At 40.1% G+C, this 18,701-nt stretch overlaps 1 protein-coding gene across 2 annotated transcripts in view; it reads left to right on the forward strand.

Moving 5' to 3' along the window:
* The first annotated feature begins 565 nt into the window (after nucleotides 1–565).
* The window catches only part of b3gnt2b (UDP-GlcNAc:betaGal beta-1,3-N-acetylglucosaminyltransferase 2b), a 29,813-nt gene continuing 11,677 nt past the window's right edge, over nucleotides 566–18,701 (forward strand). Inside the window, exons 1-3 of one of the 2 annotated variants that reach the window (XM_039784111.1) lie at nucleotides 566–774; nucleotides 17,551–17,686; nucleotides 17,954–18,057. The gene's annotated coding sequence lies outside the window, so the exon portion shown is untranslated. The remainder of the gene's footprint in view (nucleotides 775–17,550; nucleotides 17,687–17,953; nucleotides 18,058–18,701) is intronic. The other variant, XM_039784110.1, reaches the window with a different exon arrangement.

An 18,701-nucleotide genomic window follows, 5' to 3' on the forward strand; every position in this document is an offset into this window, starting at 1 on the left:
GTAGTGGAAAGTAAGTAAGTATTTAAAGTACTGCACTTATAGTACAATTTTAAGGAAGCCTACTTGTTCCTTATATGAGTATTTCCATTTTTGGCTTCTTTATATTTCAGTATAAAGTTAATTGTATTACTTTATATACTGCAGTAAGCTATATAAAGTAATTGAAATTAGCTCCAGCTTCACCAGGTGCAACATTAAAGTGATGAACACATGAATCAATCAATAAATATACTTCAATAGTACACATCCCAATAATGTGTCAGTCAGTTAATCAGAGACCATTACAGTCAGTCAAACTGTTATAAAAAGAAACTGACTTATGTAAATATTTAAATCAGTATATAATACTGACTTATGGAAATATTTCATTCTTAGTAGTAGCCTAGGTATCCACAATTCACCTTTTTGAAGTGTGTGTGTGTGTGTGTGTGTGTGTGTGTGTGTGTGTGTGTGTGTGTGTGTGTGTGTGTGTGTGTGTGTGTGTGTGAGGAGGGGGAGAGAGAGAGAGAGAGAGAGAGAGAGAGAGAGAGAGAGAGCCTTGCTCCGCCCAGAACAAAGAGCTCAGCGTCATCATCAACATTGAGAGCGCTGAAAGAAAGAAGACAATCTTGAGAGTCTTCAGAGTCTTGAGTCGTCGGCGGAGTGAAAACAGCAGCAACAACACACGGTAAAAAGGAAAAGACGGTTCTTTTTTTTAGCCGCCGAAAAGACAGTCGCATGGATTTATTCAACTGGTCCGCCATTGTTTGGGTGACGAAGGACGGCTGAAAACAAGTGAGTTAACCAAGCCCCGGAGGAGTTTTCTGTCAGGACTTTAAAGGAGAAACTGCGTTCATGTCACTGGCGACAATCTAACCGGTCACAGAAGTAACGTTAAGCTAACTGAGTTTTCGTTAGCTGACTTATTGCATCAAAGCGTGATTTAGGAATACGTTTAACGAACATGTTAATGTGGTTATAAGGTGCATGCGTGTGTAGCCTACTTTTAATTTTGGAAGATAACCAAAACTCAGAAAAGAATATTTAGGCTAGTAACGACAACAAGAAACGTGAGAAACACGATATGCTACAGCAATATGACAGCAGTAACGTCATCATTGAAGTTACAGCTTTAGGCTATGCTAACTTTAGGCGAGGTCTGGTGCTGTAAGGAGTAACGTTAGTGAAAATGGATTAATTGATAGATATAAATTGAATCAACAGTTCTGATGATTAAGGCATTTATCAATCCAAAATAACAGTCCTGGTTCCTGCTTCTCAAATCTGAGTATCTGCGGCTTTTCTCTGTTTTTGTATCCTACAAATTACAATATAGCCCAATAATAGTTTGTCACCTTAGGCTCTTGGAAGTTGTTGGCATTTTCCATATATTGATATTGATTGAGACTAAAAAATAGATTAATTTATGGTAAAAAAATAATAAAATAAAAAATCATTAGGCTAGTTGCTGTCCTGGGCAGGCTAACATTTGCAAAGTGCACAAGTGCTATGTGACCCTTAAACCTCCTACACAAACAATAACATTATGTGTTGGAGGCAGGAAAGCAGGCAAACGTTAATCCAATATTTGAAGGAGATAACCGAGAGAATGTTTTCTGAATGGTGCTTTTGTCTGCCCATTGATTGGTTTCAGGTAGCCTAACCTACATTTCTAATCTGGAGAATTAAGCTACTACTCCAGACCTATAGTCTACTCGTATTTCCTCCGCCTATCCTTTCCTCTCTATCTCTCTCTCTGATGCCATATGTGTTCTCCATGATAAAAGTTTTTACTCACATGAGCAACATTTTCCAGAGTTGCAGTGCGTGCGTGCGTGCGTGCGTGTGTGCGTGCGTGTGTGCGTGCGTGTGTGTGTGTGTGTGTGTGTGTGTGCGTGTGTGTGTGTGCGTGTGTGCGTGTGTGTGTGCGTGTGTGTGTGTGTGTGTGTGTGTGTGTGTGTAGGCCTGCTATGTTTAGACAGAAAAGTCCAAACCACACTTTGGATGAGTAGCCTCCATCCAGCCGAGGGTAAGTTTCTGTCTTGCTGCTAAATCGTGACCAGATTATTATTATTATTAAGTAAATGACAGCAAAAGTGTTAATTTCAGGCAACCGTCTGTTTTTCACTTGTGCAAACCCCTTTTCGGATTGATTATGGTCTTGAATTTCATACGACTTTATATTGAAAATACAACCTTTTGGAACAAAATGATTGGCTTGGTAGTTAGGGTGAATGTTAATATATATATATATATATATATATATATATATATATATATATATATATATATATATATATATATATATATATATATATATATATATATATATATATATATATAGCTTAGACATGAAAGGGGAGAGAGGGGGGGAATGCCATGCAGCAAAGGGCTGCAGGTCGGAACCAAACCTGTGGCCACTGCTTCGAGGACTGAGCCTCTGCTGTACATGGGCGCGTTACTTTTAGACATTTACTGATGGCCTCCTCCAGCTCAGTGAGCAGGCACCAGCTCCAGTTTCCTACTCAAGGACACTTTGACCGTCACAGGATGTACATTCACCTGTTGATTAAAGTTTCCTCCTAATGTGTTCAAGAACACAGATGTCAAAGGCGGGTCGACTATTTATTTGATGGATCTGCCCTTGACTTTATTTAATAGCAGAAAACCGTGTGTTGCAGGCTAGGCCTAGTTGAAGGAATTTGGCTTTCTCAAGTGTTGAATGAAGTACTGCATTGCACTTGAAAGCTGCAGCTGATTTAAAGATCTGCCTCTACACCAGCCAGCCTCTCGTGTCAAGGTCAGTAATTCAGCACATCCCAAATGGGAGATCTGGAGCTACCCAGAGGTGCTGCTTATTACGTAACATCCCATCAAGTCTGTACTATAACCACGTTGTCATTCATGTTGGCACAGAAATATGCTCTGTCCTGTTTAGAGAGACTGTCGCACAATCTCGAATAGTACTAGTTTGACACCTCAGACCCAAGCGGCAACCTCCCGTGCTGTAAAATGAAGCCAATGGGGAAGCTCCAAAAAAACTGCAGTTTTGAGTATCCACTTGAGGTTGGCTCCAAACGGGAGTAAATCCCCATTGACCCCCATGTTAAAATGCACAACTTTACAGCGATATAACATGCCTGGTACAAAAAAACAACTGTATTGGTCTCTATGACCAAGTTCTCTCTTCATGAAACTACTGTAACTCACCTTTCAGTGTTTCCCACACATAGACTGTGTGGCGGTGCGCCTCACTATCAACACTGGCCGCCGCACATTGCGTTTAGTTATTCATTTTTTATTTATTTTTTTAAACGCTATGTAAAACACGTTCTTCTGCGTTTCCTTTCCCTGCTCTCCTCACACACACACACACACACACACACACACACAGCCCCTCCCACCATGCGGTGTTTGGTGTTTTTAGCCCCCAACGTCGCCTTCCAGGAAGCGCAGCAGTGGTTATGTTTAAGGCAGGTTTTAGGTGACGGTTAGCTGCCTGTAAGGCGACGTTGGAGGCTTAACCCTTGTGTTGACTTCGGGTGAAATTGACCCGTTTTTCAATTTATCTATTTTTTATATCCTAAAATATGGGACGTAGAAATAAGCGCTGAAAATGTGTAGAAGAAAAATTTTACAATTCAAAACATTGGAAAAGCAAAAACAAACTGTGAAAAAAGGCGTAAAAAAAAAGTGTTTTATTCAAGGTTGACGGGGAGACAACACAAGGGTTAAAACACCATCGAGAGCTCCTTATAGACAAAATGGGCACTGTCTGTGTGATTATGATACATATCAACAGAAACCTGTCTACAGTTGAGCAGATGGAACAGCTAAATAAAGTAATGAACATCCCCTTGTTAACGCTGCTCACTAGCTACCATCTGCAGATATTTTGTTTTGTTTAGCAATTACATAAACAAATGAAAGCTGGCTATATACAGTCATAGCATTGGTTTACGTGAACACTCAGTAATCAACCAGCTCTAGTGTTCCTCTTGGTTTTGGTTCATCTTTAAAGGAATTTTCATGTCCTGTTTCATGTCGCCATTGTCTGTTCATGAACTATGAAACTCAGGATAAATACTCAATGTTTCAGCTAACATTAGTGAGCAACCAGAGCAGAAATACTTTTATTTGGCTCACTAGCTTTTCCCACCAATTTCCCTACGACACTAGCTGACCGCTAACCAGGGGGGGGTCACATTTTCCACCAGGATAAATAAAGTTCTTTTTTTAGCAGCAGCTTCAGGCTCAGGCTCACCAAACTTCATTCAGAGACAAAAGGCTTGATGAAACTTGATAATTTTATAAAATTAACTGTTCAGAAAACCTTTGTTTGCAGCATAGTAAGAAAATATACAGTATTTCGTACACATGGCAACAGATATAGTTGACAGAGATCTGCAATAGCAATACTTCAGCACTATTTACCTGCTTCCTGTGCTTGTCACCATGATGTGAAATAGGCTTAGTCATAATTCCAACCACACTCCTCTTTGTAGTCCACCCGTTAACTTCTCGTCTGGCTAAAGTTTTTACTCAAGGAGAGTACAGAAGTCAGGAATGACTACTCTTGATAGAAGTCACTTTAGCCACTTTGATCTCCAGACCTATTGTGTCACTCTGATAGGAGGCTGAGTCTCTGATGAGACACTAGTTGAACCCCAGAAGCACAGTAAAAGTCAGACTACACAAACCAAAATTGAAGCTCTTTTAATTTCTTGTCCATCCAGATTTAATTTAACCCTTAAAATAGAGCCCGGGTTGAAAGGCCAGGTTTTGGTTATTTTTCTTTATTACCAATAATGCCTATAACGAGTCTAAACCCAAATGTGTAGGCTGTTTTACAAAGTCGGATGCAGCTGCTGCTGCTACTAGAGTGCTTGGCTTCCGCTGTTCTCTGAGGTCCATTAAAACCAGCTTACAGGGATATGCTGCTGCATGAACACAACTAATCCATAATGTTACAGTAAATGTTCCGGCAGCAGTAGCTCCTGACAATGGCAAATACATCAGTGGGTTTAAATGCTTTTTAGGCATTAAGGGAAAGCTGTAAACTGACATCAGTATTGCCTGTAATGGCCTTTTTATGTAAGTGGTACCTTGCATGGATTCGGCACACTGAGCAAACTAAAGTTTCAATTCATTCTAAGTAAATGCATTTAGACGGTAGGACAGTGACACACGTTTGTTTTGTTGGCTCTGTACTCAAACACACTATGAGGTGACTCTCTGCTTTACATTTAGTATATATCACTGTCTGTGGGTGGATGTCTTTAACCCACAGATTCTGCCTTGTCTGTGTTGCAGCAATCTTTGCTTCTTGCGTGTTTCACAGTCATTGGTCCCTAAACACTATCAAATGACTGAAGAGCATTCAACAATTTGGCCACCAGAGGAATTCCTCAGTCTGACTCTGTGATGTTCAGTCACTTTTCATTTAGTTAATGTACCTGGGTCAGCTTTGGGAGTAGGACATGACTGTAGAAGACAATTTGACTGTAGAAGTGTTAAACACAGTATGACACAAATATAAGAACACAAAGCCACTCAGCAGAGCAATCTTTATTTTATTTCATTTTTTATATATTTTTATTGAATGCAGTGGTCAATTTACAATCAATATGCAGTTATACAGTTGCTGTTTTTCATTTTCATAAAGAATATCCCCAAACAGATCCCCTATTACAGAGTCCCACCCCCTGTTCCTACATCCAACCCCTCACACCCCCCCATGATCTATAGAAGCCAGCTATACAGGCTAAAAGTGCAGCCACTAGTTTGGTGTGGCAAAGAAGGCTGGTAATTTTGTTCCTCCTTTCTGTTAACTGTCTGGCAATGAGAATGAGATGGGTAAATGAGGCAACCCTCAGGGCTTGTGCAACAGGATACAACCGTTAGGAGTTAGGCTAAACGACATGTGAGCAGTTGCCGTGATGCAACACAGTCACAAGGAAAATTAGCACTCAGTAATTCCACAAGCACAGTACCTCCCTGAAACACAATGACATCACGCCACAAATACATGTGAAGTTCGTGGAAACCAAGTTACTAACTAAAACAAAAAATATAAGTTATTTTTGCTTTTAACAGAAAGTTGGACACTATGTTTTCCGGTAACCTTGTTTGCACTGTCTGCACACTTCCTCTCTCTCTTCCCCATGCCCTCTTCCTACCCCCAGGCCCTGAGGATGTGTAACATCCTTATTTAGCCGTTGGTAGTTTATAATCCAGACGTAATGCTAGATATGATGTTGTAAAGGGATCCAGTTAGACTTTCTTAAGCTCTTCATTTAGATTTTTAGATAAGATTAAGCGCAGTTGAACAAACACAATGTGAATGCTGCACCATATGCTGTAGACACTTCAGTATCCTGTTTTGAAACGTGCTCATGTGTCATATCGTGTCATGTAAGAAGATAGGAAGTGCACAGCGTGAAGCAGAGTCAGCGCTCACTCAATGACGTAAAATAGACATTTTTAGATTATCAGGAAACGAAAGAAGGGTGGATTTAAAACAATAGCTCGCAAAGTTTGAGATCTTTCATATTTCCTCACTCTGTTTTAAAATGCATTTTATGCAACTGCGAAATTATATTTATTTAAAATATTGTTATTTCTCTCTGTTCTCTTGTAGCAACTTCAGTGCCTCATTTATTTATCTTCAGCATTGCAAAATACTCCATTACTTAAACAGCTTAATGAGAACTGTCTTCCTGGATGCAGCATTAGTTGCATTATTACTGTAAACAATAGCCACAAAGTGTGTTGTTTTAGTATACTGACACTCACTACTTAGACTGTCTCACCTTATCTTACAAGCAACCAGTTTGTTTTCTTATGGTCGTTTTTGTTTTTTCAAGATGTACTCTGTAATACCCAGAGACTGTATTTCTCTGGTGATTTCTTTGCCTTCCTGTAATAACTGCTGTCATTAGTTGCAATTTCCCACTGAAAGGCTTAACAACCACATCCCCCGTAAACTTGCAAAAACTCAGCGTTGCATTGCATTTTTCGACCACAATTGTGCCATTTGTCTGCTTTTTGAAGAAGAAAAAAAGGCAAGGCAGCTTTATTTGTATAGCGCATTTCAGCAACAAGTCAATTCAAAGTGCTTTACATAAAACAAAGGGCAGTTTAAAAACTGTTAAAAGTATTACAAAAAACAGCTAAAAGAAACTTGTATTTGGTTCATTCTCACCACTATCCAGCCACACCAAGCTACTGTTTTCAAGAAAAAAACCTCCCTGCCCAGCCCTATATGACAGACAGACAGATGTCGGTGTGTAGCTGATGAACATAATGGAGCATTTAAAAGCTAAATAGCCAAATATTTTTCACAGGAACTGGTGGAGACTAGTGCAAAGCTAGAAAAATTAATGATAATATTTGCTAAACGTGTAAGTGGGAAAGTGTTCGCTAACAAGTTTGGAAAATGGTTCCTAATAATTCAGTGCCTGATGACTGAGCGCTGTAGATTATTCTAAGCAGCTGCATTGGGACATGCAGGATAATTATAGGTTTTAACTCTATTGCTATTGCATCCATGGATGTAACGCTGCTTTATAATGCCATTAATCTTAATCCTGACTATTTGATGTAGGGTATATCACTGCTCTTACAGTTATTTATCTTGGAGTAAGTACAATCATGACAGTATTTACTAGTACATGATTTTGCAGCCTGAGATATGTTCACAGTGTCTTTGCTCATCAGGTCACGCTGTGAGTCATGTGTCAGGATTAAACTTGGCGTGTTCTGTGTACATGTTTTATATAATGCATTAACTGAGCATCGGCATAGACCGCAAACGTGTTTGTCACTCCGGACACACACACAAACGCCTTAAGTTTAGATAACCTTGAGTGTAAGTGAACGGGTCACGCCGAAGAGAGAGGTGACCTTGAGGTGTATGCGTGTGTGCGTGCATGTCCACAACCGTCCAAACAGCGAGATATTAACTGATTAGTGAGAGAACACTCTTGTATACTTTTTATAGCCTGTTTGCATACAGCGTTTCACAACAACTAAACCCCTTGTCTAATTCAGAGTCCTGCCATTATGTTTGGCTAACAGAAAAGCAGGTTGTGCTAATCAGTGTTGCCTCATTAATTGTGTTCTCAGCTGTGTATGCTGAAATATTATTTCCAGTTGAGAGTTGCTGTGTATACTTGATGCTTTATCGACAGCAGTTATAAAGTCCCTGTGGCAGTGAAACAACCCTGAAATGGCTTGAGATGAAGGAAACCCTACACCTCCTACAAGCCTTTGACATTTCTTGGTAATTCTTTGTGGCATGTAGTGATGTAGGTGGTGGACAAGGATTGCAGATTGTTAAGTCGTTATTCTGAAGTACAGCCCGACATATGCTGGATTTCTTTAGGCAGATATCGATATTGGAATAGGATAACAATAGATTGGCCTTTTTGGAGTTTTTTTTTTTTTTTTACGGTTACTTTGTATACATATTTGTTTTTTCTGTAGGTATTGTTTATTTTATATTAATGTTTAATAGGTTTGTTTATGGATGCACCTCTCACCAAGGAAAATTCCACATATGTGTTATTGTGGCAATAAAACCTTTTCTGAGTTCAAAGAACTGTGAACATGATACGTGCTAAGTGGGACTATTTCTAAATTACCTCACTCCTTGACGGTGGATCACTTGTTACTTGGTTCGGGAGCAGGTTATGTTGGAGGTCAAGCAGTGTAAAAGCACCGCCTACTGACCAATCAATACTTGATTGATAACGGCGTCACCATTCTCAGAAGATCCGGTGGAGCTTGGTGCACAGAGAGAGAAAGGTGGGCTCAGAAAAGTTAAAACATTTAGAGACCGACAAACCCGTTAACATTCCCTGATGTGTATTTTTATGAAAGATATAGATTTTCAGCGGAGGGAATTGCGTATAGGCTATTTGTCGGCTTCTTGAGCCGTGTGTTGCCAATCGGTTTGAATTATGTTTTTACATTATTTGTTTGCTCTCACGATCGCTAACCACTGCCAGGGTTGCAACTGAAATAATGGGCTAAAGCAACGACAGTTTATGGAAAGCGCAAGTGTAATGTATAGTCCGATCTTGTGCCTGACTGATGGGGAAGTGATATTGATAAGCGTTGTGATTTACGCATAACAGCGTCAGCTTTTTTGCCAGCTTTCCTTTCCTGTTTTAGGAAGCAGCGACTGTATTGCGTTTTGCCTGTAAATCCGTGTCTGCGTTCTTCATATTTATGTAGAATTATAGTTTGCTCTTCTTGTGAAAAATATGCGGCTCTGGTAGATGTTTGCGATTGGTCGTGCTGTGCGAACACCGCCTCTTTTATGTGAACGCGAGCGTCGCTGGATTGGGGAAACCCTGGGTTGATTTGAACTAGTTGTTAACCACCGTCGTGACACAGCTTATGCGGGACCGCGGTTGTTGGGTTTGGTGAAGCCGGGTAGCCTAAATAAATAAACATAAATCCAGGGCATGTTGATCCTGCCTTGTAGTGCAGGCGTCTGACCTCCTCCGTCTATCAAAGCAACTGAATGTTTGTTTAAAAAAAAAAAAAAAAAAGATACTGTAGCTATTTTGCAAACAGGATTACATTACATTAAAGGTTCATTCAGAACCTGTTGTGTACATCTGACTAAAAAGAATAAACCGACCATAACCACTTTTAAAAGCCAAAGAAATCATCAGTCAAGTCCACGTGTCTGTGACTAGCTGTAATAGCTGAAGTAGGACCTTTAGCCCTTGTTATAGGCCTACTGGTGTTGACTGTCGATATTTGGTGGGTAGACTCCAGCTCCAGACGGCCCATCTCTCGGTTTCAGTCCTCCAGGCTATTTATGGTGCTCTCTCTTCGCACCATGTCGCTATTAGGCCCACATTCCCTGATGCGGTAACGTCCTCTTGTATTCTTCAGACCTGGGTTAAGTATAGCGCATACATATCTCCTTTGGTAGTTATAATATACACAGGTGCAAGATGCAATGTGTTTGGAAACAAGGAATTCATTTATATAGCATGAATCATGCAGAAAGGCAAACCAAAGTGCTTTACATATGTAAATGTATAAATACATGAAATAAAACGGAGAAAAATGGCAATGACGTCCAGGGCTCGACAGTACCGGTTGCCCTTGGCAACCAGACTGAATATTTGTGTTATTTAAATATATAAAAATTTACAAAACTGGAAAATCTTATTTCAAAAGAAGTTAATATTTCATTTGGTTGTCTCGGTAAAGTTTAAACATTCCATTCGTGCGCAACACAAAATTTCAGCTGTTGTGCGACTGCTTTCCACACGCGCATAGGCAACACAATTTGCTGTTCACGTTAATGGCGCATGTTAAAATCCGGTGCTAATATGGCACCTGTGCCTGGTATCTACCGGACGGAATATCAACACTGATTTCGGTGCCTCATTGCGGTGCCACCTAAATGCCTGCGCTGCTCTCTGATGCTCCAAAACAGAAACATCGCTGCACGTCACGCTAGTAACACTATTAACACGTTACACTTGGCAGCAGGTAACGTTTGCCTACCATTGGCTACAGTAGTAACTGGATTAAACACACTTAGGGCTGCACAATATTTTGTTTCGTGCGCAAGAGTCCCATCGCAGGACGTTGCAATGTTGACACTAAAACTTTTTTTGCTGCTTGATAGAAAAGTAAACTCACCGTTCTCCTTTTTACTTGATAGATACCGTCCGACCCTTCCCCTTTAAGACAGGTAGCCATGTGGGCAGCGTGTGTATGTGACGTAACGTTAGTCCGACGGGATTTATTGTTATGGGAAGTGAGGCTCTCCGTGTGGAGAAAAGTACCTTTGGCGGCAGCTGCCGCTGACACAGTGATGCGCGTACTTTTCGATGGGTAGTGAAGCTACAGTAGTCTGTGTTTTATGTTCGCTGCAAATACGAACTAAATCACCTGATTAATGCAACGTAATCACATCTCCCAGCCATCTTTCACAACAGAAAGCTGCTACCATCCAGGCTAAAGCTAATATAGTTAGCCTAAAGAAAGAAGGTGTCTGTCCAAACAAACGTTATGGTTCGGAGCTGCGACGCTGGAAACGTAACACGAATCTACAACAGAAGTCTGTGTCTGATATAACGTCATTTACACTGATTTAATTGTTCTTGGATACACAGAGTTTGTTGCTAGCGCGCGTGACATGCAGGTCTGCATGCACAGCGAACCGCCAATCACAATCAATGTTGATCAATTTATCAAACAAACAAGCAGGCCCCGCTAGTCGACCACAACCTGAAATTTAGAAGAAGCAACATGCAAGCATTTTTAATATCCTACACTTTAGCCTGGATTGATAATATTGTATGAATAGGCTACAGTGGTGTCATGTCAGTCAACCAGCATATTTCTACCTAATTTCCCTCTTAAAAATCACTTAAGAAGAGTAGTCACAGCGCTTACATGCTTTGGTGTTTTGTAAAGCTTATGTCACTGCAGTAGTCGAGAATGATGTATTATTTCCAAATAGAGCTGCTTATGTCATCTTGTAAAAATTAGTCTTTTATTCATATCGCTGTCTATCTATCTATCTATCTATCAATAAAAAATAAACGCAGGGAAAAAACATCTCGCAATGTCCATTTTTTTCCAATATTGTGCAGGCCTAGCATGCATGGGTGGCTTCCTTTCCTATTTCCCACTGAGAACATTGTATTGAATTTGGGAAGTGGAACATGACAGAAGTAGATCAATTAAAACATGGCTGAAAGATACGTTTATTGGTGTTTTTTGCCCCCAACTTCTCTAGGATTAGGCACTGGTTATGGTTAGGTGCCTTGAAGGCAACGGTCGCAGCGCTGCCTGAAAGGAGACATTGGGGGCAAAAAACCATCAATCGAAAGATACAGTCTCTAGTATCGTTTGTCCCTCCTCCTTGTCTTCTTCTCTGGTTGATTGATTTCCCTCTGCCAGTTTAGAGTTGAACTTTGTCCAGAGACCTGACGTGGCCTCAGTGGACACTTGTCTGCTGTGCTGCCTCTTAATCTGCTATTACGCACACAAACACACTAGACATGGGCCGGTTACCGGTTTAAGGTGTACCACGGTTTGAAAAAGTCATGGTTTTGCAAAACCACTAAAATTTTCCATCATACCATTCCTGTGGTATGAGCTGTTTTTATGAGTCGTCAAGGACAGACGGTGCAGTTTTGAAATCCATCACCCTGCCAGTGTGCAGTGTATTTAAAAATAAAAGACATAGTGTTCAAGGGGGAAAAGAAGTTGTATTTTTTTTTTTTTTACCCAGACATTTGAAAATAATACATTTTAAAGCTGTGTGTGTGTGTGTGTGTGTGTGTGTGTGTGTGTGTGTGTGTGTGTGTGTGTGTGTGTGTGTGTGTGTTTGTGTGTGTGTGTGTGTACTGTTAAACTGCACTATAAAAACACATGTAGCTGAGTGTTACTACTATTCATTCAGCATTGCTTCCTGTTTCTGAATCAACGTCTCAAAATGGAAAGTGTGTGTTCAAACAGCGAGATATTAACTGATTAGTGAGAGAACACTCTTGTATACTTTTTATAGCCTGTTTGCATACACCGTTTCACAACAACTAAACCCCTTGTCTAATTCAGAGTCCTGCCATTATGTTTGGCTAAAAGAAAAGCAGGTTGTGCTAATCAGTGTTGCCTCATTAATTGTGTTCTCAGCTGTGTATGCTGAATATTATTTCCAGTTGAGAGTTGCTGTGTATACCTGATGCTTTATCGACAGCAGTTATAAAGTCCCTGTGGCAGTGAAACAACCCTGAAATGGCTTGAGATGAAGGAAACCCTACACCTCCTACAAGCCTTTGACATTTCTTGGTAATTCTTTGTGGCATGTAGTGATGTAGGTAGTGGAGAAGGATTGCAGCTTGTTAAGTCGTTTTTAGCGAGTTTCTGAAGTACAGCCCGACATTTGCTGGATTTCTTTAGGCAGATATTGATATTTGAATATGATAACAATATATTGGCCTTTGGAGTTATTTGTTTTTTTTCTGTGTTATTGTGGCAATAAAACCTTTTCTGATTTCAAAGTAGGGCTGGGCAATATGGAGAAAATCAATTATCACGATAGTTTGGACCAAATACCTCTATCGATACCGCAACGATATTGTAGTGTTGACTATCGGTGCTTTCACAAAATATTTACACAATGAGATTTTTGATAAATAATCATTTGTAAGTGGATATAATGACTAAGTATGTAAAGGAAAATAATAGAACGGTTACTACAGTCTGGTAAGTTCAGGAAAATGACATCACTTTACTGTAATGCAGCCTTTAAAACCAGGAAAAGACACCACTTATGCCATATTGCGATATCCAAAATCTAAGATGATATCTAGTCTCATATTACGATATCGATATAATATCGATATATTGCCCAACTCTATTTCAAAGAACTGTGAACATGATACATGCTAAGTGGGACTATTTCTAAATTACCTCACTCCTTGTTTGGGGTTTCTGTACTGCATTTTTGTGTGGATTGGCTGACATTATACACCAATACGGTTACGTCTGCAATAAGCTGAAGCTCTAGCCTGAATAGGGACGTACATTTCTTATTTTGCTTAGGTAGGTATGTTGTGAATGAAGTGATTGCAAGTGATCGACAGTGTGCAGGATTATTTGGTCTTTCAAACACTAACATTAAAACACTTTTAAAAGAAAGGGTTAATACCAAAAAAAAAAACACATTAAAAGAGACCTGTGTCATTTACAATTGAGAATTAGCAGCCAGGAATTGAAGGTGTAATGTCTCTGAATAATTCAAACCGACTTAAGTCTAAGAAGTACTTTTCTTTTGTAAATGAAGAAGCACAAACAGAGAGTGAACTCTAGACACAGTATTTAGATTAGAGTCAGTGAGTGCATTCAGAAGCTATAGACAGAGACATTCCATTGTTGATTAACTGCATTGCTTTTTTTTTTTTTTCTTCCTTTTTTAACATTTTTGGGTGTTGGATAATCTTTAAGTGAATATTTCAGACAGAACACCACACAGCATATAACAAAGCCATATCCCCTTTCACGGAGTGCTGACCCCTCATATCTGACCAGTAGAACCAGCAGTTTAATGATTAACAAAACCTAGTTGTGTGTATTAAGGGAGATTTCAGTGCCTTTGGAAAAAGCTAAAGATTATATATATTATTATTTTTTTGTGTGTTGCCCGTGTTTGACCATTTACTGGGGGTTGGTTTAGTACTTGACTGGTGTTCATTCCAGATTTCACAAACTTCCTGTTGGTGTTATTAATCCTTACCGTTTTACAATCTGTTGACAGCAGTCCGTAGCGTGACAAATATACAAAAGGTATATTTATACTTGGTTTGCAGTCAGACTCCAAATGCATGCTACAAGCGTGGTGTGTACCCTGCTAATGTTTTTTCCCTTGTGTATTTGGCTTCAATCCTGTTTACACAATTTTATTTTTTTATTTATTTATTTTTTTTTTTGATCACAGCAGCATGAGAAAACACCTTGAAAAAGGTTTCCATGTTGAGTAGAGGTACCAAAAAGCCTGTCTAGCAGCGTGGCTGAGTGGAAATGTTTTCTGTTCCCATACGTAAATTTATATAATATTATTTAAAATATCACAAATTGTCCTTTTTGAATTTCAGACCTATTTGTGATGTACAAAACTCGTACCTGCATATAGCAGTCCCTCCAGGAATTTGCGATGTCGCGATCGCAACAGTTAATGCAAATTCAACCAATCGCCGTGAATTCAGTGCGACTCGCAATTCTGACCAACCACCCCAACTTTACCGCAAATTTGACAAATAACAAGGGGGGGGGGAAAACGATTGACGAACATTCATTTGTATATATATGACTAACGAGATACTTTGACATCAAAAAAAAAAAATCGAAACGTAAAAGAAAAAAAAAAAAAAAAATAAAAAAAAAAAAAAAAAAAAATAAAAAAAAATAAAAAAAAAAAGGGGGGGTTTCCTGAAATCCTGGAGGGACTGATATAGACATAATCTAGATCGATGTGGAAACCCGATGCAAGGCCTTAACAGGACCTGACTTAAGAGAAACGGGAACAACAAGAATGATGGGAGTTATAAGCCATTAGTAGGGATGTACCAATGCCAATATTGGGTATCGGTCCAATCCCGTGTGAATGTACTCGTACTTGGTAGTCCTAAAATTACTCCCCTGCTACCACACCCGATACCACCTCATAGCAATGTGACAATTACTTCTCCGTCAAGCAGGTATAGGCGACGGAAGAGGAGCAATGGCAGCCATTTGGAGATTTTTGGCTGTAAAAAAAATAACTAGGCTCTTGCCCAATGCATGATTGCCCTTGGCGACCAGCCATTGTCGTTAATAATACTGGGTTTCGACGTCTCTTCAGTCCCGAGAGATTCCCAGCCGTCACCGCATCAAAGAAACCGTGTTTCCTAAGCTGCTTTGTGAAAAAGCACATCAGCAGCCTGTTGCCCGTAAACTTCACCACTGATATTTGGAGCAAACCAGCTGATACGAAAGCTCTGTGTGTAGTCTAACTGTTTTAACTCTTATAGTTTGCCACAAGTCTTTACATTTGTGAGCTTAGCTGCTGGTGTAAACAAACCATCCTCTCCGCTGGATCGGTAACTCCACATAGGTACTTAATATGCACGTGAATGACGTCAATGGACTTTGCGTTCTTCATTCTTTCTAAACTTCACTCAGTGTTTTGATATTAGGAATTATATGATTTATTTTATTGACACTATCCCGGAGAAATGCCCAGGCACTGAGCTTTGAATAGAAAAAAAGGCATGGTACTTAAAATACTGCTTTGTTCTAATCAACAACAATAGCTGAGAAGGCCAAAGTCATCGGTGTGTCTGAAAACACCCTTGGACCCCAGAGGGATTATTAAAGGAGAATTCCGGTCGATTTCAACACATAACTCTGTTTGTGTGCCGGGAGTGCTGTCAGTAGTGAGAAAAATGAAAATAATCTGTGTTGCCTACAGAGTTATGCTACTGCTAGCTTTTGCAACCATGCGGCTGAAACAGGGCAGGTTTCAAACGTGCTTTTAGCCTCTTAACATGTTTGAGATGTCATTACAAGTGCCTTGCCATGTGAACTGATTCCTTCCGAGTGAACACAGTGAATATGACTGCAGTAGATATGAAAGAAATGCATAAAAGTTGCACATACCTCTGTTTAGTTGCGGTGAAGTCCACACAAGTCGACTGTCGAACTCATACAATCCAATATTCCCAACAAAAAAAATTCCACCAAAAAACGATGCGCCCAAATTTGTCCAAAGTGATTCACCTGACTTTACCAGAGAGTACGCAGCTGTCCTGCTTTTCTTACAGACGTGTGAACTCACCACAGACTCGTTCATGGGCTCGCTGCACTGCTGAGAGTGAATATGGGAAACGCTGGAATGGATATTTGGTGTTATTTTACCACGTTTATTTAACCCTTGTGTTGTCCTTCGGGTCCCAGTGACCCGAAGGACAACACAAGGATTATGTACTTCCGTTTACTTTGTTGAGAATTGCTCTCTAAACAAGGGTTAATACAGCACCTTAGTTCTTGTTTGTACAGCATTTTGGTCAGCTTAAACTGTGTTTAAATGTGTTCTAGAAATAAACTTTACTTACTTACTTTACACAAACAGGGTTTAGAGAGCAATTCTCAACAAAGTAAAGGGAAGTACATAATCCTTGTGTGGTCCTTCGGGTCACTGGGACCCGAAGGACCACACAAGGGTTAACCAGGGCAATTCGTGACCATCGTTTTTTGGTGGAAAAAATATGTTTTGGAATATTGGATCGTATGAGTTCGACAGTCGACTTGTGTGGACTTGAACAGAACTAAACAGAGGTATGTGCACTGGCTGAACTTTTATGCATTTCTTTCACATCTACTGCAGTCATATTCACTGTGTTCACTCGGAAGGAATCAGTTCACATGACAAGGCACTTGTAATGACATCTCAAACATGTTAAGAGGCTAAAAGCACGTTTTAAAACCTGCCCCACTTCAGCCACCTGGGTGCGAAAGCTAGCAGTAGCATAACTCGGTGTAGGCAACACCGATTATTTTCGTTTTTCTTGCTACTGACAGCACTCCTGGAACACAAACGACAGAGCTACGCGTTGAAATCGACTGGAATTCTCCTTAAGTACTCCTATCGGTACTCTGTATCGGCAAGTACCCAAATGTAAGTACTTGATCTTAAAAAAAAAAAGTGGTATCGGTGCATTTAGCACACTTCCAAGTTATATCGACGTTGTTCTGGACATGCTTCACAGAAAATGGCACAGGTTGAACGATAGTCCCCTCAGCATCCCTGATGGATGTGCATGCAGCAGCGTGCCTACATGAGTAAGAGAAGCTAATAATAAATGTCTCTAAGCCTGCGGGGGGGAAATGACATGGGTGGGCACAAATGTCTGTAAACTGATAAAATCTCTGAAAACAACCATTAGAGCAGCCTCTGCTATCTGTGGTGGGAAGGAAATATCTGACTGTGGATCTTCAAGTAAATGCAGAAATTCCTGTTGACACACAGGTTGTTTCATCTGTTTTCAGCTCCCCCCCCCCACCACCCCCCTCTCCCCCTCCCATTGGCTGTGGTTTCCCAGAGGGCGGAGCTAAGTATGGGGTAAGAAAGCTGAGAGGAGACACCAAGACGACACAAGCTGAGGAGGCCCTCTAACCTGCAAAGGTAAGATGTCTACTCACACCTTCAGAAATACAGGCAGCATATGATTAGGTGGCACATTACTTTTGACAAAGAGTGAGTTAAAGTGACACATGCATAGAAGTCATATTTTACATTTAGGAACACCCTTTAATCTGCAAAATTGACCATAAAAGTGTTTCAATTTATCAGTAAGCCTTGGCATTCAATTTGTGTGAAGATGATTACATTTGGAACAATGTGTTCAAGAACATGTCCAAATTTCATTTAATTTCATCTTGTACCAACCAGGGATGATCGATGCCAGTATCGGTAAAGTCACCCGTGTGGCAACACGTAAACAAACAACGAACGGTAAAGCATGTGGGCACCGACTGGACTTCGTGGTGCATCAGGTGCAAATAAAACATGTTTTCAAAGTCATTGTTGGAACTGTAATGCTGTTATCACACATTATAGTACATGTATGTACTCTGTATTGGCAAGTACCCAAATGTAAATACTTTGAACTTGGTCTGAAAAAAAGTGGTATCGGTGCATCCCTAGTACCAACCAACGCCTGACTCCCTACAGAGGTATTTAAATGTGTCCAATCGAAACCCTGAAACTCATTTAGATCAATGCTTAAACTCAGGGACACACACACAGAAACCCTTCCCTTTTAACCTGTCACGGCCATTGTTTTCTGCTGTCTCAAACCCATCCCCCACACAGGTAAGATGCCTTACCTCAATGAACCTTTTATCAGGTGGAAACCACAATGGTAAACACAGCCTGCCATTGTCTAGTAAATTACTACCAGATGTAATCAGTGTGTGTTTGTGCTGTTCAATGAAACTTAAAAATGGCATCAAAGTCCATCTGGCTCGCTGTTGTTCTTACCTGCAGGATCTAACCTGTAATATGTAAAATGTTAACCTAAAAATATAATTTCTAGATTATTTTAACATCCGTTCATTGGTTGTAGAAAAATAAGACCATCACAGTTGAATTTGATATTTGGTTTGTTGCGCTCTGCTTTTTTTTCCTGGGTACCATT

Source organism: Perca fluviatilis, chromosome 19, assembly GCF_010015445.1.
Source record: "Perca fluviatilis chromosome 19, GENO_Pfluv_1.0, whole genome shotgun sequence".
NCBI classification, from domain to species: domain Eukaryota; kingdom Metazoa; phylum Chordata; class Actinopteri; order Perciformes; family Percidae; genus Perca; species Perca fluviatilis.